This window comes from Saimiri boliviensis, chromosome 18 (genome assembly GCF_048565385.1).
Source record: "Saimiri boliviensis isolate mSaiBol1 chromosome 18, mSaiBol1.pri, whole genome shotgun sequence".
NCBI lineage: Eukaryota > Metazoa > Chordata > Mammalia > Primates > Cebidae > Saimiri > Saimiri boliviensis.
Window position 1 is genome coordinate 19,232,596 of NC_133466.1, and position 25,941 is coordinate 19,258,536.

The following is a 25,941-nucleotide window of genomic DNA, read 5'->3' on the forward strand; positions in this document are numbered from 1 at the left end:
GAATTGAAACCAAAGTGGAGAAAGAGCTGGGCCACTTTCCCATATGCCCGGCTAAAGGAGTCTATCATGAAGGACCTCGGGATATACAAGACAGAATTTAGCTGTGAAAGAAGGTCCCAGTAAGCAGAGATGTTCTAAGTCACAAAAGTAAAAATCAGTGAGAGCAAAGCCAAAATTGAGGATGAATGGGTCAAGACAAGTGTTTGCTGGATACCCAGGACAAAAACCAAATCAGAATCTGTTACAGAACCTTTGTTCTTGCCTCTCTTTTTTAGAGCTCCATATACCCGGCCTCTTTTATAATCTATTTTAGGATGGCTCCCTTATCACCAAGGACTCCTAATGCTATCCCTTCATAAATTTGGTTTATAGACAGATCAGTGGCCTGAATCAATCTAGAGAATTTTGACAACAGTTACGGAGGAATAATAGTATGGGAATTTCAAAAAGAAGAAAGGATCGTACCAACTTTTCTATCTGGTGCCATGACCTGGGATGCATAAGAGTAGTCTCTGTTGGACAGTATGTGCAGGGAGTTGTCTACTAAAACAAGCTGGGGAAGGAAGGACAAGTTTTAGTACAAGGTCTAAGTTTTCAGGATGCCTTCTGTACTCGTTCATTTCTAGCAGAGTCATTATTCCTCATTGATCCTTTAACAGTGAGAAAAGGCAGCCAAAGGCAGCCATTGATACTGAGAAGACTCTTGTGTTTAAAGACAGCCTTGGTATCCATATGGTAATTTTGGGCGGGGTTCCCATTAGCATCTTACATGATCGCTCAACCTCTAGAATACCAGGAGCAGCATGAAATTCACTTTATCTAACAGCAGGCTGAGGAAGCAGCAAAGGATTATGTTACTCTTTACTGTGTACCACCCTCCATTTGCAGGATAAAAGTGCTTTTTATAAAGAAACATGTAAGAAAGGTAATAATACTATTTCTGGTGAGGTTCTGTGGTTGGATTTCCACAAAACGCAGTGGTGGTAGAGTGAGTTTAAACTATGGCGTAGATTTAATCATGTAACTCAACTCATCTTCCTTAAGAAGAGCGTGGGTGAGAAGATGTACTCTTGAACAGCCAAAATTGCAGTTTCATTCTTTTCTATTTTATTTCTTTTTTTGGGGTTGCTTCTTGAGGCTAGTTTTGCAAGATTATTTTGTGAAACAGATTGTAATCCATTATAGGTTAATGCAATTGAGCTACAAATATTGTTATTCAAACCTTTAAAAAAGTAGAATTTAATTGCTTAGCAATGGATATACTTTCTTTTCCACATTAATTACTTTTTAAAATTTTTATACAATCCTTGCCTCTAATTTTTAAGTATCCTCTTTCGTTCAGGGACACTTATTCAGATGATTTGAGGAATGTAAATTTTCCTTATTAAGTGTAATGCCCAGCGGAGTTGAGAACCTATTTAGACAGATCTCTATAAATGTCCATCAGTCTTATTGACTAATTGAGACCAAGAGTTTCTTATTTAAAAAATTTATAATATCATACAAGCTTGTGAGAGGTGATGAAGTTGCAGGATTTTGTGTGAGAGTGTGTGTGTGTGTGTGTGTGTGTGTGTGTGCAGCTGTAAAGCTTATGGCCAAGCTTTGAAGATGGCTTTAGAAAAGAGACATGGAAATTTGAGACTTCATGTAATAGCAGAAATTTTGCTACCCAAATTTGCGTTGTGAGAAGGGAAGAAGTAACTTTGGTTGGTACAGTTTTACCTCATCTCATTTCTTTCTTGATGTATAATTGTTCTTTAGTTGTCTAGAGCCATTTAAAGCTCTTGGTTTTTCTTTTTTTATATGTAACATGTTTCTATAGAAATTAAAAAAGAACACAATGAACACTATTATAGAGCTGTTATCTCTTTTCTATCCTTGGCTATTTGTAACCATTTAGAAAGAATTGCTTTTCAGAAAGTTGATTGATTGGCTGACCCCATTTTGAATAATGTGGAACAATTTATTTCACAGAAAAAAGGTTAACTTCATCCTCTATTTGGAAGCAACCCAACTCTTAAAACCTAGGCATTCTTAGTGTTCAAATAATTGAAGTTAAATTCCTTTCAGAATCCTGACTTGTAGACCTTTCAGTGTGTGTTTTGATTAACTGTCTGGGTGATTGATTGATGGGCCTCTCCTCATTGAGCTGAATTGATTGTGAAGGTGTCTGCAGTAAAGAGATCATGATGCATATTTTGCGAATGTTGTGTTTTCTTTTAGTCTTTTATTTTTAGTTTATGAGGGACTGTAGATCAGTAAGCATCAGGACTCTGATAAAGTGTTTCAGCCTCTTTATTCTTTTAATGATATATATATATATAAAATACATAGTATATCAAATTGAATTATAAGATTTAGATTCCTGGAAAAGTACATTAATATTATATGAGACAAGAGGTAGTATTCAACTATAACATCAGTAATTTATTAATGAAGAATTAATATCCAATGGTTTAACTATTTCTTTAACTATATAATAAAAATCATACTGCAGTTCTGGTTTGTCCAAAAACCCGTCTGGAGCAGTGGAGGAAGAGACTGTTTATCTGTGACTCCTATATGTTTGGGAATGTTATTTTAAATTTTCCCATCAAAATTCCCCTGGACTCTGAAACCAGCCTTCTGAGTTCAAATTCTAACTTCAAATTTCATCACTACAGGACTTGGAGGAATTTGACATACCTGCCTTGTGCTCCATTTATTCTTCTCCATAGTTGAGATCTTATTACTTCTTATAAGTATCATGATAATGACATATTAGATACCTAGCATACTTTTTTTATTATTAATTTTTATTTTCTCAGTAACGAATCTAGAGAATTTTGATTCACAACCATAAATTTCTAGAAGAGTGGGAAAGTTGGCAATATATTATTATAGAATTCCAGAAGACCATTATTTCTTCTGAATCTTACTATAAGGGCCACTGTAAAAAGATCATAAAAGTTGTGGTATTTTATCAGTTTCCTCTAAACAGGCAGTTACTGGGTATCTACCAAGTGTCACACTTTGCATTATCCACTAAAGATCCAAAGATAAGATGAAATCTCTTTCTTAAATCTCACTCAAGTAGAAAAGTTCTTAAGCATTTGAGTGTCTGTGACCTGCCTTGTGCCTAGAGGTATAAATGGAAGAATAAGTGTATTAATCCATTCTCACACTGCTATAAAAAACTGCCTGAGGCTGGGTCATTTATTAAGAAAAGAAGTTTAGTTGGGTTCCACAGATGTACAGGAAGCATGATGCTGGCCATCTGTTCAGCATTGAGGAGGCCTCAGGAAACTTACAAACATGGCAGAAGGCAAGGGGAGAGCCAGCACTTCTCACGTGGCCAGAGCAAGAGGAAGGGGGAGAGGGAGATGTAGAGGTGCCACACTCTTGCAAACAAGCAGATCTCCTGATAAGTCACTTACTATCATGAGAACAGCACCAAAGGGGAAATTTGCCCCATGATCAAACCACCTCCCACTAGGCCCCATCACCAACACTGGGGATTAAAATTTGACATGAGATTTGGGTGGGGACATGGATCCAAACCATATCATGAGGTAACTGAAACAGTGTAGGGCACTGTCAAGAAAATCAACATGAAGGAGGTTTATGTGGTCGCATCTTTCAAAGATCTGTTGAAATATCTTTAAAGACAGAAATTTCATAATTGAATTTTAGTGATATTTATGGAGCAGGTGCAAGTGCCCTTCGCTTCAGCACTCTACCAGGTTGGGGCCCAGGGTGATCTGGAGGGTCATGGACTTGCCTTAGCTCTACTCAGTAGATGAGGGTGTTTGTAAATGACCTGAATTTACAAATTGGTCTAAACATAAAGGTACCTAACTCCATCAGGAAATCCTAAGTTATAGAATAAGTTGTCTTAATAGAATCACAGAGAGTTAAAACCAGAGAGACATTTCTGTTTTAAAGATTAATTATAATATATTCTGGTTTTGAAGTCAGTTTTCCTAGTATTATAATTTCACCTACATAGGGAGTTTAAGCATTCTTGATGGTCAGAAGAAAATTGAAGAAGACTTTAAGGAAAGACAAACAGATAGATTAAAAGTGACAGAGACCTAACTTAACACTTAGACACATGGCCAAATGTTTAATCTATGTTAGATCTGACTTTATAGCTTTTGTTGGTGGAAGAAAATTGGATCAGCAGTGGGAGGTACTATGATTGAGAGGAAAGAGGATAGTTTTAAAGCCAAGCAAATAAATATCCTTGAGAATGTGGGGTGATGGGGTGGATTCTAACCTGTCATTCTAGATATGTAATGTTGGGCAAGATATCTTTTTCTCTAAGATTCCTTTGACATCCATAAATCAAAAAGCTATTTTGAGGATTAGTACTAATGTGCAGAACTCCTGGCAAGGTACTTGTATGCCTGGTATTTTAATGGAATCTCAAGAAAGAAGAGTTGTTTCTGTTTAATTAAGCCATTAAAATGAATGTATCTAATCGTGGACTCCAGAGACTCTGTTTCAGACCCATCCTCTTTGGGAAGTGTTGTGAGACCTTCTCTTCTGTGTTAGGTGATCATGCTTGCTTCTTGATTTTTCTACTGGGAAGTAAGTTCTTTCAGGGCAGAAATTGAGCTTTTGTCTTTAATTACTCAACACTTGGTACAGAGTGTTTCTGTTAATAATCATTCAATCAATGTGGAGGGCTGAGTTCCATTCTACTTATCAATTTGGTGATCACAGACAATTCTAGATAATGATAAATACAGTTCTCTAGAAAACAGAAAATATCTAACCAACACAATTTCTTTCCTGTAATGGGAAGAAAAAAACAGATGGAATTTATATTGATTTAAGCAACATTTTAAAATATTATTTACTAACAGTATACCTTTGATTTTTCTGGATAGTTACTTGCTGAATGGTTTTGCAAAAGATCATTTTTAAACTAATCTGATTTTTGGGTATAATACTACAATTAATAGGTTCTGATCAAAACACATTGAAGGGAAGTGTTTTTTCAGAAATTATTTTTAGTACAGTAGACTATTAAATATTTTTAGTAGAACGTCAAATATTACATAGTTCATTTTAGCTATAGCAAAACAGCTATGAAAGCTGGCTATCATACCTCCATTAAATATTTTTAAACTATAGACACTATTTAATGCAGTTATAATGCCAACTAACATGGCAAGCAACTCAAAAAGTATGATTGGTAATTTAAATGATCTTAAAAGTTGAACAAATTTTTAGAACTAAATGGGACAAAGCACAGCAAATTAACATGTTTTTCTGCCATCAAATCAATCAAAATTACACTGAGAAAGACATCTTCTTCTTATTAATTTTTTTATTTATATGCAAAATACAGAGTTGCTAAACCTTCAACTTTCATGAGGTTATGAATTATTTGTTTTCCTGTCCCTCAGCTTCTTACACAACAGCAGAACATTTACCAGAATCCCTCAGAAGCAATGAGCCATACACTGAGATTGTTGACTTCTAGAGGCTGTAAATAGGGGTGGGAGTTTTGCACAGGGCTTTCATGACCTTCTTTTAGGTGCTTCCTTATTTTTCCTATTCTTGGCAAAGTATCAATAAAAAAGTATTGGATATGTAATGAGTATGTGTGTAGGATACTGCACTTGCATAGCAAATTGAATTATTTTTCTTTATTATGTTTTATAAATAGTGTCATTTAAATAAAAGTAGATTTGATTATTGAGTGGAACATAGACACACTGAATTTTTGTTTGTTTCCACAGAGGTCATTTAAAAGCAAATTAATGATTCTTCTGAACTCAAAGAATGTTACTTTCTGGCCTTGCTAATAGTTTGTACTCAATAAAATATAACAATTTTTAAAGCTGTAGAGTCTTCCTTCTTAAGAAGAAAAACAGATTGCATGAAAAAAAGAGTAATTAATAAGAAGAGAATGTTTTAAAGTTTAAGAACTATCACATTATTTTCCCAACCGTATCTGATACTTCCTCCTCTTTGAAGTAGAGACTTTCTTCTTTTGGCTGGATTCTCCTGGTTTCCTTTCCACATCACTAGCCACTCAGGTTTGCTCTTGACAGAACCCTAAATGTTGGAGCATCTTTTGTGCTCAATGCTTTGCTGTCTTATCTCTTTTATTCATGCAGCAGCACAACTTCAAGTTATCTCAGTCAACTCTGTGTCTTTTGTTCCATCTATAGAGTGATGATTCCCAAATATATGTTTGTATTCCCAACCTCTTCACTGGGTTTCAGATGCTCGTGTTCTGCAGACTAATTAGCATTAGTTGGTGGAGGTTTAATAGGCATGCCAACTTTATTATGTCCAGAACAGTATTCTTGATTCTCTTTTCAAATCAGCAATGCTACAGTCTTCTCCATCTTGGTAAAAATTCCTAAAGACTGTCCCATAGATAAGGCCAGACACTTGGGAGTCCTCACTATTTTCTTTCTCTCTGTAGTATGTGACTTCTAATCCACCAGCAAATTCTGTTTATTCTAAGTGGACACTTCTCCCAATTCCTCTGCTACCAGTCTAGTTTAAGATATCATCAGATTGTGTCTTCATAGTGCAATATTCCAAGGCTTCTTTGTCCTCATTCTTACTCTTTCCCCAATACCCCAGCCCCAAACAAAACATTTAAGAATGTCTTTTAACAATTTAAGTAAAATCTCCTATTCAAAACCTTCCAAAGGCTCTTCTTTCAATTCGTTAAATCCCAACCACTTTACCATAGCTTGCAAAGTCCCACATGAACTGACCTATGTGTAGTCCACTCACTTTATCTTCCATTCCTTTCTTCTCTCCTCATGCAGTCATCTTTATTCACACTAAGCCTCTTCATCAGGAGTCAAGTAATGTTTTCTGTAAGGGATAAATAACAAGTACCTTAGGATTTTTTGGTCATTATGATTGTTGCCACAACTGTTCCATTCTGCCACTGTTGCATGCCAGCGACCATGGACAATATGCAAAATATTTTTGATTGTTGGAGGAGATTTAGTCTCTGAAAAAACTGCACTGCTCTCTCCCCAAAATCAAGAACTGGCTGAGCTGCAGTTTATGGACTGGCTTGCCAAAGAAAGCTAGCTATGAATTGAATGTGTTCCCCAAATGGCATGTGTTGGAAACTTAATCTCCAATGTAACAGAGGTTAAAGGTGGAACCTTAAGAGATGATTAGACTATGAAGGTTCTGATTTATGGAATGAATTATTTCTATTTTATGGGAGTGAGCTTCTTATAAAAAGACAATTTCAATCACCATCTCTTTTTCTTTCTTACTCTTGTTTTGCCCTTCTGCCATGGGATGACAGAACAAGAAGGCCCTGATAAGATGCCAGTTCTTCACTTTGTACTTAGCCTCAAGAACCATGAGATATAAATTTCAGTTCATTATAAATTATCCAGTCAGCTTAGAATATCCAGAATATTCAGTGACATTCTGTTATGCAGCACAAAGTGAACTAAGACAGAACTCATTCGGGTTAGGCCACATCTACAGGTACAATGGCTTCTGGAATTAAATTCCAAGGATGTTACACCTATGAATCCTCTTTGGAGACTTTGACTCTCGACATTTTATCTTACATCAACTTGTTTTCTCCTTAGATTACTGTGAACTCGCTCTTGATTGTCAGTAGTTTGGTCCACAATCCTTGTGTTGTAATGTGATGTGAAAAGATCAATAACCTACAGTGTTCATTTCAGTCTAAAATAACTACTTTCTTATCTGTTATCATTTTTGTCAAGAAAACATAAAAATATAATGCCAAGCAATTAAAATATAAAATATGTATTTGAATCTAGTAAATATGATTGTAAATTAATCATGTAAGGTGTATCTTTAGGAAAATTTTGAATTAGATATGTTTTTCTTCCTGCACTGATTTTTCATTAGAAATGTGAAAATGTACTGATCACACTCCAGAAAGAAAAGGATGATTTTGAAACCTGTTGTACTTACTACAACAATAACAGATACAAAAAACCATTATAGATTATATAGAAGCTAGATTATAGGTACTTTGGTGTAGTCAAACATTTACTTTTGAGTGGAGTACATTCTGAACTGTGCTACTTGACGATGTTCAATGAGGTCTGCAGAATAATCTATTTCATGAAAAGCTGTCTTGTAAAATACATTTTTTTTTGTTTTGTTTTTGTTTGTTAGTTTGTTTTTGTTTTTTGTGTTTTTTTTTGACAAAGTCTTGCTCTGTCAGGCTGGAGTGCAGTGGCACAATCTTGGCTTACTGAAACCTCTGCCTACTGGGTTCAAGTGCTTCTCCTGCCTCAGCCTCTCAAGTAGTTGGGACTACAGGCATGCACCACCACTCTCAGCTAATTTTCTTTTTTTTGTAATAAAATACTTTTTTTTTTTTTTTTAGGAAACCTTAAGTTAGAAAGCAAATTTATCTGTAGATGAAAGTTTGCTTGCTTTGCGTCAAACATTGGTAAATTGCTCTAATTGCAATTTGAAGTAGAGCAATGTAATTCATAACCAGATATTGTTTCTTTGAAAGTATAAGAAATATATGTGATATATATGTAATTTATATATAAATATTACATATTTTTCACATTTATTTTTTCTCATATATGTATATAAGCACATATACATATGTTTCTATAAGGATGCTTTCATTGAAAATAACAGAGAAATGTGTAAATTGGCTTAGCTAGAATTTTTTATCTTATAGAACATGCAGAGTAATTGCAGGGCTGATTAGTTGAACTGCTTAGCAACATTACCAAGGGCTCAGCTGTCCTGTTGGCTTTTTCCTCCTTGGTTGTAATTTGGCTGCCACAGCTCTAGCCTTTACTTTCCTTCAGAGCTTTATTCAGGGACAGGAAAAAGAATTCTTCTCAAAAAGTTTATATTTTTAATCAAAGGACTCCTTGGTTTGAGTTCTTTAAATAGAAAAAAAAGTCACATGTCTATTTGTAGGTTAATTATTCTCAAGAGCAAAGCAGTTGCCAAGATAAGCTTTATCAGGACTGAGGATAGGGTAACCTGCCTTGGCATGGCCAAGTAGAAGTTTGAAGGCGGTCACTTTACCTACACTGATCTTCCGCCAGCTAGGGAGACATGGGGGAAAACCTTTCAGAGATAGCAAATCATGTCTGTTACAAATATCAGCTTTCTGTTGCCTACACATACCAACCTTTTTAGTTGTTTTATATTTGCTTTGAATTTCTTAAAATGAAAGCTTCTGGGTCATACTTGCTTTTGAGACTTTTTCTGAGTTTTGAGTTTTATTTATTATTGAATTTCTTAAATCAATTTTAAGCAAACAAGATGTAGAGTCTATTGATATTTATAGTAAATTTATATTTATATTAAATTATTATATATTGATTAATTTATATTAAATTAGTTTCCATTCTAATCCTGAAAGAATTAACATGTTAGCATTCCAAAGGGAAAGAAAATGAAAGTAGACTTCAAATTATTTTTAAAAATTCAGATTTTAAAGTGAGTTTCTTCTGGTAGTCTCTTCCAGTGTAAGAAAAGGTATTACAGTCATATGTCACCTAACACTTTGGCTGACAATGGACCACATTTAGAAGGCGATCTCAGAAGATTATAATACCATATTTTGACTGTACATTTTCTATGTTCAGATATGTTTCAATACAAAAATATTCACCATTGCGTTACAATTGTCTCCAGTATTCACTACAGTACTGTGCTGCAGATTTGTACCCTAAGAGCAATAGGCTATACTGTAAGCATAGGTGTGTAGTAGGCTATACCCTCTAGGTTTGTGTAAGTACACTCTACGATGTTTGCACAATGAGGAAATTGCCTACAGATGCGTTACCTAGAATGCATCCTGCACACACAAAGAGGAGAGGGAGAACAGAAACAGTGATACAGAAATGACTCACATTTCAGCTTGGTCAGGCTATTAAGCATTAAACATTTTCAAAGTATTCAGCAAACCCATATTAAAATGTAGTATTATGTAATGTATACATATATATCATAATGATTGTCCTCTTAACTTGTAAGTCATATTGAAAATGTTTACATATTTTTTAACATCTAACCAATGACTAACTGAAGGAGGAAATTTATAAACTACAAAAAGGATTCATTGTGTTTTGTGTTTTTTTCTAATTCTTTAAAAATAAGTTCCTCTTTTGGGTGATTTGACATTCTTTGAGTCTGAATAGAAGTAAAAACCTACCTCCTGGAAGCATTTTTCTTTACTGTTGCATTGGACCTGATTTTATATGTATGTATGTATGTATGTATATATGTATATGTATGTGTATGTGTGTGTGTGTGTGTGTGTGTGTGTGTGTATGTGTGTATATATATATATATATATATATATATATATATATGAACCTGATTTGGTCACAATGGCTTATTATCAGATTCCTATTGTTCTCACATTCTTGGTTTCAATTACATGCCTTGCTGGTGACAGGGAGCCACAAGCCACTGAAAATGTCAAAAAAACCAGGGATTTGGAAACAGAGGCTAGACTGCCAGGCAATATCACAGAGTAAAATAAGAAATTTAAAAAGAAAACAATAAAATTTACTGAAAGGAATACAGTTGTAAGAGTCTTGTATAAGACAAAGGAAACTTCTTATCTCTAGTTGATGTTTTTGGAGTTTCCAGCAACTTTCAAAGGGAGTTGAAATCAAGCTATTTGTTGACCTTGATACTGTGTCGCTGAAGAGGGAAAAAAGAAATAAAAACAGTAAAAACAAGTACAACCCAGAAGCTTTCATTTTTAGTTGACTTTAAAAGCTTTTCTCTATTTATAAACTTCCTAATCCAAATAAAATACGATATTTTAGATTAGCAAGTTGTTTAGTAAACAAAATGAATTGAGGCATTAAGTGAATGGTCTTTACATTCCTCCCCGAAAGTAATCCTTGCAAGAAAAGGTGCTCTCTGGTGCTTACACTTCTGAGAAATAATAGAAAGTGGTAGGAAGGCTCTGAGGGCAAATGGTTGCCTGAGCTTCACTCTTTCTGTCTAATATTAATAACATTCTGCAGTAAGCCTGAATGCTCCCAAATTCCCATGTCCTCAGAGATTACCCTTCTCTTTAGTATGTAGATAACACATAACACAGCACGGGCCAACTTCTCGTTGATGGCAGTAAATCCTTGCTTTTAGTGGGGTTCTGTTCTTGGTAAGTTCAAATAGTATTGGGATCCTTAAATATTCACCAAATCCATACTGCATGACTCTTTTTCATCTCTTGCTGGAGATTTCTGCTCAGGGTGCTCTGCTGCTTTTTGCCCTCTCATTTTCTTCTCTCTAGGCACTTCTCTCTGTACATTGTTAGGTTACATTCAGGGTCACACCCTCTACCCTCCCTGGTAACATAATCAAATGTTCAAATGGTTCTCCAAAACAAAAGGCTAAGAAATCTAAAATTGTAGCCAGGTGTGGTGGCTGATGTCTGTAATTCTGGCACTTTGGGAGGCCAAGGCAGGTGAATCACTTGAGGTCAGGAGTTCAAGACCAGCCTGACCAACATGATGAAACCTTCTCTGTTAAAAACACAAAAATTAGCCAGGCATCATGGTGGGTGCCTGTAATCCCAGCTACTCAGGAGCTGAGCCAGGAGAATCGCTTGAGCCTGGGAGGCTGACGTTGCAGTTTGCTGAGAATGTGCCATTGCACTCCAGCCTATGTGACAGAGCAAGACTCTGTCCAAACAAAAAGTCTCAAAGTGCCATAAAGAATTGCAAAAACCAGTCTAAAAGAGATGGATGGAATTACAGTGTGTGATCATTAATTTTATATGTCAAGTTGACCGGGCCAAGGGATGCCCACAGAGCTGGTAAAACATTTTTTTCTGGATGTGTCTGTGAGAGATAAGTATTTGTAGACTGAATAAAGATCTGCCCTCACCACCATAGAAAGGCATCATCCTGTCAAAGGCCTGGATAGAACAAAATAGTAGAAGGGATAATTCACTTTCTCCTGTGTCCTCAACATCAGAGCTTGGAGTTCTTAGGTCTTCAAACGCTGAGTTATGCCACTGACTCCCCTGCATCTCAGGCCTTTAGACTGGACTAAAGTACATCACCTGCTTCCCTGGTTCTCCAGCTTGCAAACAGCATATAGGAATTCTTGACCTCCCAATTGGTGAGCCAATTTCCATAATAAATCTAGTCTTATATCTGTCTATCTATATCCCACTGATTCTCTTTCTCTGGAGAACCCTGGCAAATACCCAATGCAAAATACTCAAAACATAAGCAAGAAAAGAAGTAAAGTCCTCTTCCTCAGTTATCGTCACTCTTTTGAGTGCACCCAGTCTCCTCTACAGGGTTTCTTATTTGGTTTGGATTCCCCTTCCCCCTTCTTCTTCTCTCTACCCCACCAGTCTGCTGCTATGCTTATTTTTCTCAAGAACCCTTGCCACCCCTTAGAGTTCTGGAAATAAATGAAATTTTCCTATCCCCTAACAGGTCCCACTTTCTTAATCCTCTTTCTGAATTATTGATTGTGGAAGCATCTGTTACTTCAGTCACTACTCATGCTACCCACACAGGAGTATTCTGTTGCCTGGGACCTAAAATAGACAATCTTAAGAGTTGAAGATACTATTTTTTAAATCTAGCATTGGTTTGAGACTGCTTTACAAACAATGGCTACATCTATTGCAATTTACTGATTCATCGTGTTTACCCAAGTGGTCTCTGCTGGTATTAATGTCCCCAAAACAACTTCTGATTTCTATCCAAGAAGGCAGAAATGGCTTCTATTCCAAAATATTGTCATTTATTTTCCAAGTGCCAAATTTATAGATGCAAAATCACATTTTGCAACAAAAAAATTGCTAGAAACTTTAAAATAATAATCATTACTGGACACACCCGGTTTGAAACTAGTCAGTGTGCTTTGCTAAGTAGCAGCTCCTTAGTATGCACTCTTGAAGCATCATCTGTTACTGTGGGGTCACATCAATCTTATCCTCAACCTGCTGGCAGCTCTCTTATGTTTGTATTTTCTTGTTTTATGTTATTGTAATTTATATTTTAGGGATAATCTGTTAAAAGAAGCAGCCAGCAGCTGATTTTGTGATAGAAATATCTAAGAGTGAATAGGACGTAAAAGGAATATAATTTATATATATTCTTTATATATAAATACAATGTATATAAACATTCAAGTTTATGAGTAATAAACTTGAATAAAATGACTATGTCATATGTTTGAAATGTCATACATGTTTGATAAAGTCGGTTTATATGCATCTTGTACATAGAATTAATCTTAATTAAAATCAACACATGCTGGCACCATATGCATTTTAGTTTTTATTGCATTTTAGGAGAATATCTCTCATTTGAAACAAATATGTTTTTCTTGTTCACACTAACATTGAGTCATTGCACACTACTTCCTCCTACCCTGGGTCTCCTATAGTTACACAAAATTCTTCCTTATCACGTTCTGCCTGGAGGAATAACTCTTCTTTATCTTCATGGGAAAATATATCAAAAGAACTGTGTGTCAAGGCCTGTCCAGTGATAGCGTTTGAAGGAAAATTGCTTATTGAAAACAATGGGCCAACATACCACTTGGCATTGCTCAGGTAAATCTCTCTTTTTAATGGCTGAGGGTCACTACCCTTCAGAATAACTGTACACACATCCACAGAAATGTAGTTTGGAAGATGGTTTTCACCAAATGTTTCCTCTGAGACCCCTACAAGATGTTTTGAAAATACTTTTTAAGAGATCATAAAAATCTGATAGTAAATATATTCATGATCATGCCCAAAGGCTGAATAACTCATAGAATATTCTGTAGTGTTTCACCAGGGCCTTTTAGAAGTTATTCAAAATCATTCTCAGCTGAACTTGGAATAATGTGACTTGATCTTGACAACACTCAATTACAGAGAAGAGGCCCTTGGTTTTATAATGCCCCCACGGGTGATTTGACCAGAATTGTTTTTACACTTGTGGCCCTTTATTACCAAAAGTTTTGTGCTGCTTCATTTCTTTTAAAAGTTGTAAGTACTTTAATATTAATATGCACATTTAAATACATTTTGTATATTTCAAGTTTTATGCTGGAGTGTTTAGGAATTTGAATATTATCTTACTTGAGTTTTATGATGGACTATTAGTCATAAAAATCATTTTTGGTTTTGACTTTTTTATGATGGACTATTCGTCATAAAACACTTTTCTGGTTTTGAATTTATCTGGAAAAAACTCTAGAGCATTTCAGTTTATCTTTCTAACCTGGATATAGTATGTACGCCATATTTGTTGTTTTGCAATTTTATGATTGTTCGGGAGCGATGGCTCACACCTTTAATCCCAGCACTTTGGGAGGCTAAGGTGGGTGGATCACCAGAGGTCCTGAATTAAGAGACCAGCCTGGTCAACATGGTGAAACCTCATCTCTACTAAAAATACAAAAATTAGCTGAGTGTGGTGACGCATGTCTGTAATCCCAGCTACTCGGGAGGCTGAGGCATGAGAATCTCTTAAACCTGGGAGGTGGAGGTTGCAGTGAGCCGAGATCACACCACTGCACTCCAGCCTGGGCCACAAAGCAAGAATCCATCTCAAAATGAAACAAAACAAAACAAAAATTATGATTAAGGATTTTCTGTGGCCTTGCGTATTTCCACCATAAGCACTGGTATATTTACCAGAATGGTGAGCTAAAATTAAATGTGTGCTGACTCAGAATTTTGTGGAATTCTTTAGTTTTTGTTTGTTAATTTTTGTTTTTGTTTTGGGTTTGTCTTTTTTTTTTTTTTTTCAGAGTCCTGCTCTGTTGCCCAGGCTGGAGTGCAGTGGTGTGATCTCAGTTCACTGTAACCTCTGCCTCCCGAGTTCAAGCAATTCTCCTTTCTCAGCCTCCCTAGAGGCTGGGACTACAGGCCCAGGCCACCACACCCAGCTAATTTTGGTATTTTTAGTACAGATAAGGTTTCACCATGTTGGTCAGGCTGCTCTCGAACTTCTGACCACAGGTGATCCACTCGCCTCAGCCTCCCAAAGTGCTGAGATTACAGGTGTGAGCCATTGTGTCCAGCTGGAATTGTTTTAGTCAGTGTTTGATGTGTACATTTATGTGTGTGTGTCTGTGTTTTTGCTCTCATAAATTGAGTGAAATAATATGGTACCTTGTGGTTCTTAGTTAATTGAGGATTCATGCTACAGAAAAAATTAGAGCATCTTTTATAATTTGTAAAGCAAAATATGGAGAAAGTTTAACCTATGGCAAATGAAAAAATTCTTACATTACTCTTTAACAAATGTTATCTAGGATATTATATTACCTAAAAGACTAAACCACACGGAGTGTACACACACACGTATAATTTCAGAATGTAAATATAATTGGGTATGCCTGTGTGTGTGTGTGATAACAGTACTTTGAGAACAGTAGTTTTCAAAGGGTTTTTAGTCTCCATGTGTCTTAGAGGAGAAAGTAAGAGACTGAATTAATGCAACAAAACATACATTATTAAACATGTTACATACAGGAATCAAATTAAGAGATTCTAGACTTATATATCTGAATGTTTAATTTCAATAGAATCATCGAATATTAGCACGGGAAGGAAAACTAAAGATTATAAAATGCAAATTTCTCAATCAATATATCTTGAAAGAGAGGCCCAAGGGGTGAAATGTCTTTTCCAAAGGGATTTAGGAAGCCTGGGTTGTTTTCTTGCAGCTGTATATCACTGCCTTTTATCTATGGCTAAACTTTTTCATAGAATTACTCTTCGCCAAGAAGCTGCAGGCTGCAGTTCCCTGAACCTAAGCCGTTATAGCCCTGTTGGTTCATTTCCTCATCCATGGTGAGCAATGCATTTACGGACATGGAGTTAGCTGTTTAATAGCAAAATCAGAGACATCTGTTTACAGAGCATTGCAGTAAATTATCACTGAAATTTGTAGTAATGGGTAAGGACATTTAGAAAAAGCACTCCATGTGGAAATTTTTTTGTGTGCCCCCAGTCAATAAAGTCACTAAATATCACCTCTCTAATGCTTCTTTTCATCTCCCTTTCCTCACCTCCAACCAGTCACACCCCCTCTCTTTCCAGCAGAGAAAAAGAAAGGAAACCTTCTTTGGTTTTGGTTGGTGATTCCAGCAGATACATTCACTAGACTTACATTGAAGAAACATTTATCCCTTCACATATTTGCCCAGACCCACTAGAATTAAACTCCATAAGGCAGGTATTTTGGACAGTTTTGTACATTGAAGAGAGGATAGCATGCAGCAGGTACTCTGTAAATGTTTGTTAAATGAAATAATGTTTGATAAAAAAAATCAGAACGAATATAGTTGTTCATAGAAGAAAACCTAGGTTTAAAATTCAGAATTTTGAACAAAATTCAGACAGGCAGAATTATTCCTGATACAAAAAAGTTCAAAATTCAAAAGGACTGGGGATTATGCGGGAGCAAGTAATAAAATAAAGCAGATGCCACTCCACTTATAGAACACATCAGTATTTCCTTTAGCCATGCACAACTACTTATTTCATAAATTACCCAGTGAGAAAGGCATGGAAATCACATAATAAAATATAATCAGCTTGTCTATAATTTAAATTTTACTGTTTTTACCTATCTAAGTAAACATTTCTTATAAAATTCAGTTTGAGTAATTCTTAACTAGTCCCAATTACTTCATGAAATTCTTATGAAGGAACTTTTAAGGTAACCCTTAAGAAGTATCTAGTTGGGCCGTAAGAGATTACCTGAACTGAAGAAGATCGTGTTTTTTTAGGTATGAAGAACCAGTAAAGAACAGCTTTTACCCAATGGAGGCTGCTTAGGGTCTGCACCTACTTATGCATCACCCTCTTATACCTGCACGGACCACATGCAAAAATATGAATAAAAATACAGTAAATTTGAAGTAACTCAGTGCATTCATTTCCTATGGCTGCTGTGACAAACAGCCATAACTCAAATTGTCATAAATTCATTACTCATAAGCTCAGATGAAAACAACACAAATTTATTCTCCAGAAGTCAGAAGTTCAAAATGGTCTTGCTGAACAAACACCCCATTTTTGGCAGAGCACATTCCTTATGGAAGTTCTACAGGAGAATTAGTTTCCTTACCTTTTCTAGCTTAGAGGCCTTCTGCATTCTTTGGCTTGTGGTCCCACTTTTAATATTCAAAGCCAGTGGTTTAGCATCTTCTAATTTCTCTCTCTGCTGTCATCACTTAGCCTTTTTGACTCTAACTCTACTGCCTCTATTTTAAATGGACCCTTGCAGTTACGTTGGGCACACCCAGGTAATTCAAGATAATCTTCTCCTATCAAGATCACTAATTTAGTCATATTTGTAAAATCCTTTTTTTTTTTTGCCATGCAATGTAACATTTACAGATTCTGGAACTATGATACGAACATCTTTGTGGAGACATTTTGCAGTCTACCAGACTCAGGGAATTTTTCTATGATTAGAGAAACCCCTGCTTGTTACGAATATCAGTAAAATTCCTGTCATACCAATTTATTGGTCTACTACACAAATTCTCAACCATGTGAGTAGTGATGGCGGAGTCAATCTTCATAATATAAAATTTATGCCAGGTATGGTGGCTCAAGTCTGTGTAATCCAAGTGCTTTGGGAGGTTGAGGTAGAAGGATTGCTCAAGGCCAGGAGTTTGAGACAAGCCTGGGCAACATAGCAAGGCTCCATCTCTAGAAACAAACAAACAAAACTTAGCCAGGATAATGTCCAGGATAATGACCTGTACTCTCAGCTACTTGAGAAGCTGAGATTGGAGGATCACTTGAGGCTAGGAGTTTGAAGCTATGCATGCTATGATCTTGCCACTACAGTCCAGGTTAGGTCCTCTCTGTGACTCTTCTCTTTATATTTATTCTCAGGATTTCTCCAGTTATGAACATCTTGATTATTTTCTATATTTTATTTTCAAATTCTCAGAGACATACCTATGACATGCCTTGAAAACAGGGAAAAATCCTGTCTTAAAAAAATAGCAACTTAATATATAATAGATAATAAGACACACCACATGAATAATTGATATTTTCAGTGGAAACCTTGATTTTTACTTTGAATCAAATGGGGAACATTAAGGCAAGATTTTTTACCACTCTGATCTCAGTTATGATGACTAATAACTGGAAAAAGACATCGACCAGTGCAACCAGGTAGAACATGAGTCATTTTATTTTCATTTATAAGACCTCAGACATTCTAAACATCACTGCTGACTCGGTTAGATGAAGACAGAATTCAGAATCTTTGGCCTTCTTTTAAAGAGATTTTGAAATATAGGGCTAACTTTGTAGGTTAAAAAGTAATTACTTTTCATATTTGTAAGCTTAAAAGTGATGTTAATAATCTCTTTGCATCAATCAATGCAATTAGTCCTGAGTAAAGATTTTGATAGGACAATAGACGAGAGCACTTGACAGATACAGCTGATTGGAAGTACATCTCATACTGTAATAATTACCTGGCAATAAAAAGATCTGCATATGCCTATGGCTTCTGGATTTATTTTTTTATTGAGCTAGAAGTCTTGTTAGAAAGAGTGTAAATATAATAGTGTTGGAATTTGTAGCTCTTCACACTATGGTGAATTAAAGAAATTAATGACAGACCTCTAAATGAGGCTTTAAAAATTTCCCAAACCTTTTTCCAGTTCTAATACAGTTGTTTTCTTTTTTAGGTTTGCATTTTAGAATAAAAGACAGTTCTCATATCACAGATATTTTTATTGATTGCTTCCTAATTTCATTTTGAGAAGTCTTTTTTTCTAGTCTACAAATATTCATGCACACTGTATGTTGGCTAATCCTTGATTCAAAACATATCATCATTTAGATTTACTTGGGCTTGAAGCCTGCCTGACTGCATCTTCTTTAGATATTCTTCTCTAGATCTCTCTAATTTTGCTTTATCTTTTGAATCAGTGCTTCCTCATTTTGAGTAGCTATCCTATACTTCTAAAAATGAGATTTATGTTGGAGTAGAAAGAACGGGATCAGGACTTTGGAGCATATTGAAAATAACACTCCTGTGACTGACTAGTAAGATTAATTTCCATCTCTACCAATAAGGGGAAATTGCCAGTTTTCACCTTTGTGACCAAGCATCACTTTATGATGTCCCAAATGCTACATTTTTTTTCCTTTGTTCTAACTTGTCTAACCACTAATAACTGTATTTTAAAGGAGGTATAAAGAAAGCTCAGAAATTCAGTGCAGCCTTTTAAAGCCAGCAGTTGCACTTATTAATCTATTTCCCCAAGCCATTTGGGTCCTTTTTTAACTTAATATTTCTTTCTTATGTCTTGTATTTATATTCGTATTTTAACTGTTTACAAAAAATAGAAAGTTGTTTAGAATAAAGATATCAGAGCAGAAATACAGACATGAGTGTATTATGTTGATCCTATAGTCAGCCCAATTTCTAAGTGTTTTATTTGTATTATCTAATTTGCTTTTCACAAGAACCCACTGAAGTAAGTGCTATTTTTATCTCCATTTCATAGATAGAAATATTGGAGCCCAGAGTGATTATGTGACCTGCCGAATGTCACGTAACTGTCAGTTGGCAGAGTCAGGATTTAAATATAGCTATGGCAGAGTCCAAAATCAAGCGTAACCACTATGACATACAGCCCACACTAAAATAATACATATAATTAAGCATTAGGTTGAACTCTAAGCTTCTTAAAATCAAGATAAAATGATAAAACACAGCAAAATTTTTTATTTGTTAAAAGTAATCATGATTTTTTAAAGAAAAGAACTATTTTGCTGCTAAATTCTATTAGATACTAATTTTGTAGGACTTTAAAAGAAAAATGATGTTCAATAATTTTAACACTTCTTGAGGCATTCTTCATATAACATTTTCTTCTTCACTAACTTTCTTTCTGGAAAACAACATAAAATATATAATAATGTATAATAGATATATAACGCAATATACAATAAAATATATAATATAGTAAAGTGGTAGTTATCTCATGAGGATAGTTACTGATCAATACCTTTGAAATAAAAATGATCTTGAAAAATCTAAAGGGTTAAGTAAATGGTACTTGATTATCTTCTAAAATATAATTTCATTGGCAAAGCTGATGAAATTTACTTTTAATTTTTTGAGGCGACATGACTTTAGACTAGTTGATAGTCTGAATTCTATAACCTGTAGGAGCTACTATTAATGAGTCCTTGTGGAAACTGAGATACACACTGGTGTACTCACCAGGATAACAGGCCAGCCACCTTGGCACAAATGAATGTGTAGGAAATTCTGAGGGGTTTTCCAAATAGCAGCTTTGCAGATGCTCTTGAGTCTAGAAAATGCTTGTTTGAAGCATCAGAGCTCTGATCTATGGATACCAGCAGGGCTGGTTATGACTGGATATGTCTAAGTGTAGTTAACTCTATGTATAAACTTTGACCACAGCAAAACCCCTACTGCTATTTTAGAATGATTGTGTTAATAAGAATAGTTTGGTTACAAAGACCAGAGGTTACTATACTCACCAGAGGTTATACTTATAAATGAGAATTATGCCAACTAAAGGTTTTCATCACAGTAGCTGGGAAGGGCTGTCAAGCCCTGGCTGAATTATTTGTCTTCACCCTACCTATCCATTTATGTTTCTTCAGGAACCTGACTTAGCTCCTCTCCCTGACTGTTCTCTTTATATTTATTCTTAGTATCTTCTAGTTATGAACATCTTCATTATTTTCTATATTTTATTTTCAAACTCTCAGAGACATATCTATTGAGATAATGTAAATACCAACTTCCCTGACAGGCTGAGTATTTATTGAAGGCTCTTTTTATAAGGCATTTTTCAAATGGTATATTTGTATTAGAGTCCTAGGCCTGCTGTATCAGAATTACCACCAAATTAAATTGTTTCTGGCTTAAGACAACAGAAATTTATTCTCTTACAGTTCTGGAGGCCAGAAATGCAAAATCAAGGTGGCTGGTAGACTGTGTCCTTTAGAAAACTCTAGAGAATATTTTTTTCTTTCTTCTTTCAGCTTCTGGTGACTCTAGATGTTTCTTGCCTTGTAATTCTAGTCTTTGCCTCAGTCTTTACATGACCTTCTTCTCTGTGTCTGTGTCTTCTTCTCTTTCGTCTCTTATAGAGACACATTATAGTACTTAACACTAATGTAGTTAATCTCAGATGATCTTGAGACCTCAAACTGAGTATATCTGTAATGATACATTTTTCTTTTCCTAAATAAGATTACATTCACAGGTTCCAGAGGTTAGGATGTAGACATATTTTTTTGTGATGGCCACCTTCATCCCACTGCAACCTTGTATGTCCTTGGGCCAGGTGCTCTCCAATAACCCACTTACTGGGCAGACGGGGCAGGTGTAACCCTTGGCCAGAGCAGCTAAGGGAAAAGTCCAGTACTGTTCCTCTTATGTAGAAATTGTGGTCAATTTCTTTTAGGGCGGGTAACTAAGAACTTATTTGCAAAAGTAAAAACAGATCCTATATTTATTTTTTGAGGCAGGGTCTCACTCTGTCACCCAGGTTGGAGTGTAGTGGGACAACTATAGCTCACTGTTGCCTCAAATCCCTGGGCTCAAGTGATCCCTGCCAAACCCCCCACCTCAGCCTCCCCAGTGGCTGGGACTACAGATGTGCACTACCATAACCAGTTAATTAAATTTTTTTTTTTTCTGAAGACAGAAATTTGGATCTCACTATATTGCATAGGGTAGCTAGAACTCTGGGCCTCAAGCAATCCTCTGGCCTCAGCCTCCCAAAATGCTGAGATTACAGGTGTGAGCCACTGTGCTCAGTTATCAAAAATATTTAAAATCAGAAAATACTTGTAGGAATACAGAAAATTATTTTACATAAAGCATATTGTATGAGCCTGTTCCTTTGATACTCGCAAAAAAGAGATAATACTATAACTTGTAACATAAACTAGAATTTTTAAGTAAATATTTTAAATTATTATACAATAGATAACTCTCATGAGATGCCCCCAAAGTAAAATGATAAATACACTATTTGTGGAATTACAAATTTCTTTTAACAAGGTTTATAGACAAATTATAGACAGATTAACATAAAATCAAGATTTTATAGACAGATTAACATAAAATCAAGATTTTATGAAAAAATGAATGGTTTATTAGTTTTAAATATTGCTTTTATTAATTTTAAGTATTGATGTCATGGTTAATTCTAGAATCATTATCACTTAATTGACATACTTCATAGATTGAAGTTCAGGATGTCAATGTTTTTATATATTGCAAATTTAGGTTAATACAAAAATGTAATGTTCTCTTTGCTTAGTTACATTAGAATCTCAAACGATGTGAAACTTTGTATACTATACAAAGAAATGTAAGTAGCAGAAAAATCATACAAATGAAGAGTAAGGCTCCACATCGTACCTATTATTAGATAGATAATCTACCCACCGAGGGGATTCACTTGGTTGCTTTCCTGTTTCATAGTGTACTTTATACTAATAATGTGTATTTCTTCAGTAAACAGATTTGAGTGTTCTGATCATCTCAAAGTGCTAAGCATGTTGCGTGCGCACGTGCACACATGCACACACACACACACACACACACACGCATGCACAATTTGTGGTCAAGGACCAGAACTTATGATCTTGGCAGGCACAAGGTTTGGCTTGCGTAACACATTGAACATGATCAATGGTGCCTGCAGTGGGCTTGGCAAAATTAGTTTGCTGCAAGTTTTACACATAAATTGGTTCTTTAAGTGGTATAGGATTATTTGGTATTAACTTAAATCTGGAAAACAATCCACCAAGAAAAGTCCAATTTTACCAAAACTAACAATACCTTACTCAAGTGGACACATCAATGTCTTATTAAGATAGACACATTAGAAACTGAAGGAAGTTTCTTTATGAGACCATCCCTCTTTCAGACAGCAGTCATGTAATTGCCGTGAAGGGAAACAAGTGGTCCTCTCTGTCATGACAAACGGCCGAGACTCTCACTAATAAAAATTTGCACCAACTTATTTAGGTGTAATTTAATTGAAGTAGAGGTTGAGACAAAAGAGGTTGCTTTTATATTACCTAAGTCAAAACTGCAGTCTTTCTCTTCTCGCTTTTATTCTCTGATCCTATCCAGGAAATACAGTTTTCTAGAAAAGGCATCAGCACTGTGGGACATTGAACTCATATAACTGGCACAGAGCTGACTTCTACTTACAGACTCAAAAGCTGTGGGTTGGTTGGAGAACACTGTAAATATCTAAACTTTCAGTGTGCAGATGCCTGCGAAGGATATCAACTTAGTACAGTGCCTATTGGTATGTATTAATACAACACTTAGAACAATGTACTTCCTTTTGGATTTGGTGGGAAATGTTTTGCTAACATTGCTAAGGTATTTTGCTTGCCTGTTTTTTGTTTTATTAAAATGTTCCAACAGTCTTTATAAAGGAAAGCTTTTATTCATCTAAACATGGTACAGAATAACCTGGTGATATCTACTTTGGGGAACAAAATATTTTAAAGTCAGTTGGAAGAAAAAGAAATACTAAATCTTTGAATATTATGTACAGAATTTTCCTTTATTTCTCTGAACCTTCGAATTCACCATTTTAGTTATAAGTACAAAGAAAAATAGAACAGAAAAAACTGAAGTCCCAAATTGCAGGGTAGGGTGAGGGTCTGAGGACAGTTAATGTCAGTGAAGTCAAAGTTTTATTTTCCTCCCTTTGAGGTTTTTCACTGAAATTTAAATAGCAGTGATACAAAAACCAGCTTTCAAATTGTCAGAGACAAGGTGGATCTGGCCATAATAAAAGCTGTAACCTTGACTGTCAAGCCTGCTGGAGAAAGTTGTTGGGTCTGTGAAAATAACTCTGGAGTGTCTTTAACAAGGGTGGCCACTATCTAATGACAAGCAATCAAAAGGACAATAGTGAACTTGAACTTGATTTGTGAAGACACTTTTACAATTGTAGGGGTGAGACACAGCACTGAAAAGTTCTAGGAAAGAGATATGGACTTCATTTCTGTAATTCCACGTAATCAATGCATTCGATGTGAGAGCAGAGCTCGTGATTAAACATTGAAAAGATTATGTTTGGCTTTTCCAAGGGAATTGATTGAAAGAGGTAGACAGGGCATCTTGGCCCAGCCAACTTGAGAACCATATAAGAATACAATGAAACTCACAGCAGAAGGAAAGTAGACTTTAAGTGATATGGACTAGAGCAATAAAATGAGGATTAGAATAAGCTTGAAGGTTTCCTTGGCAGTTAGAAACAAAGACCATCAAGTCTATGGCAAAAAAAAAAAAAAAAAAAATTGATTCAAGACTCATCTACAGTCTTGCCTGTTGAGCTGGGTCATCTAACATTTCTAAAATATTATTTCTTGATACCTCACAATAATCAAATGATCTCATGGTGTCATTTCCAAGTGTTCAGGAATTTATTGAGCCAGAAAAGGCATTAACTGGAAACACTAAGTTGAGGAGAAAAGAATAGATTCCAAACTTGGAAATAATAACAAATCCCTTATTGATTATTATTACATCGGAAATGAAATCAGACAGAAATGAAGGCCAAAGCCTTGATAGCTGTCTACTACAAGTGAGTTACTACTGCTACATCTCTCTCTGTAGTTTTTTTTTTTTTTTTTTTTTTGAGATAGAGTCTCACTCTGTCACCTAGGCTGGAGTGAAGTGGCATGATCTCGGCTCACTGCAACTTCTGCCTCCTGAGTTCAAGTGATTTTCCTGCCTCAGCCTTCTGAATAGCTGGGATTACAGGCTCCCACCACCATGTCTGGCTAATTTTTGTATTTTAGTAGAGACAGGGTTTCACCACTTTGGCTAGGCAGGTCTCGAACTCCTGACCTCAAGTAATCTGCCCACCTTGGTCTCCGTGGGTTTACAGACATGAGCCAACACACCCAGCTCTCTCTGTGGTTCTTAGCTGCTTGTGTGCTCATTCATTTACTTTATCAGATTGCCCTTAGTTATGTATTCAAGAAATATTGATTGCTATGCTCTTATGGCCACATAATACTGCTGAATTATGTAAAACATAAAAATAATGAGAAAGCATAATCCCTGTTATCTTCCTTGCTTGTAATTTGGTTCTGTAATGGAAAAAACATTGGTTGGGCATATCTGTATGCAGAAATCCCTGTTAAAAACTCAAATGCTTGCTAGCATGATTAAATAATGTCCAGTCTTCAGTTGGTGGAAGGTTAGTAGAGAAGAGAGAGAGAGAGAAAAAAAAAACTCACATAGAGATATAATACAAGACATTTTCAGTCACAAAATTAATTGTGTAAGTTTATCATTAAGGTAAAGCAGAAAAATTATTTTATGGCCATTTTCTGGGCTTTTTGGCAAAGTGATTTTTAGCCATATAGAAAATATTGAGTAACTAGAATGCATCTTTCAAGTCTATGTTAAATGATCAGTTCACTTGGAGAATAACATAGAGGAAAGACTGAGCTTTCCTTGGTGGGGGAAAGGTGTTAACAATTATTTCATCTATCCTGCAGAATTAAGCAAATGAGAAATTCCAAAGTAAATGTATAAGCAATTGTTAATCAAAGTGATGAGGAATCTTTGCTACTCTTTCTTTGATAATCACATAGACCCTACTCTTATCCAATGGATGCCTTTGCTAAGATAAAATTTTTTTGGTTGGACATACACACACATACACACTATATTCAGTAAAATTTTTACTCGGGAAAAATTCATACTTTGATTTGAATTTTGTATGATCCTTTATCTTCTTTACAAGTGAGGTAATTCAGTGCAGATGAAAGTCACCCGTACACATTATTATGCTCTTTTCATGTTCATATGTAATAATATATATGCAACTACTTCCTAGTTTTTACATATGTTTTATGTACAATTCGATGCATGTTATATTCCTTATTATGGGTTCTGTGAAGTAGCTTGATTTTATTCCCATTTTTGCAAA

At 35.5% G+C, this 25,941-nt stretch overlaps 1 long non-coding RNA gene across 2 annotated transcripts in view; it reads left to right on the forward strand.

Moving 5' to 3' along the window:
• LOC141582056 (uncharacterized) overlaps window positions 1–25,941 on the forward strand; it is a 237,752-nt gene that overhangs the window by 136,184 nt on the left and 75,627 nt on the right. The window contains exon 1 of one of the 2 annotated variants that reach the window (XR_012514901.1): window positions 22,646–23,289. The exons of the other annotated variant lie outside the window; for it this stretch is intronic. This is a non-coding gene — a long non-coding RNA (uncharacterized LOC141582056). Of the gene's footprint in view, window positions 1–22,645; window positions 23,290–25,941 lie in introns of those variants that run through there. 2 annotated transcript variants of the gene reach the window in all.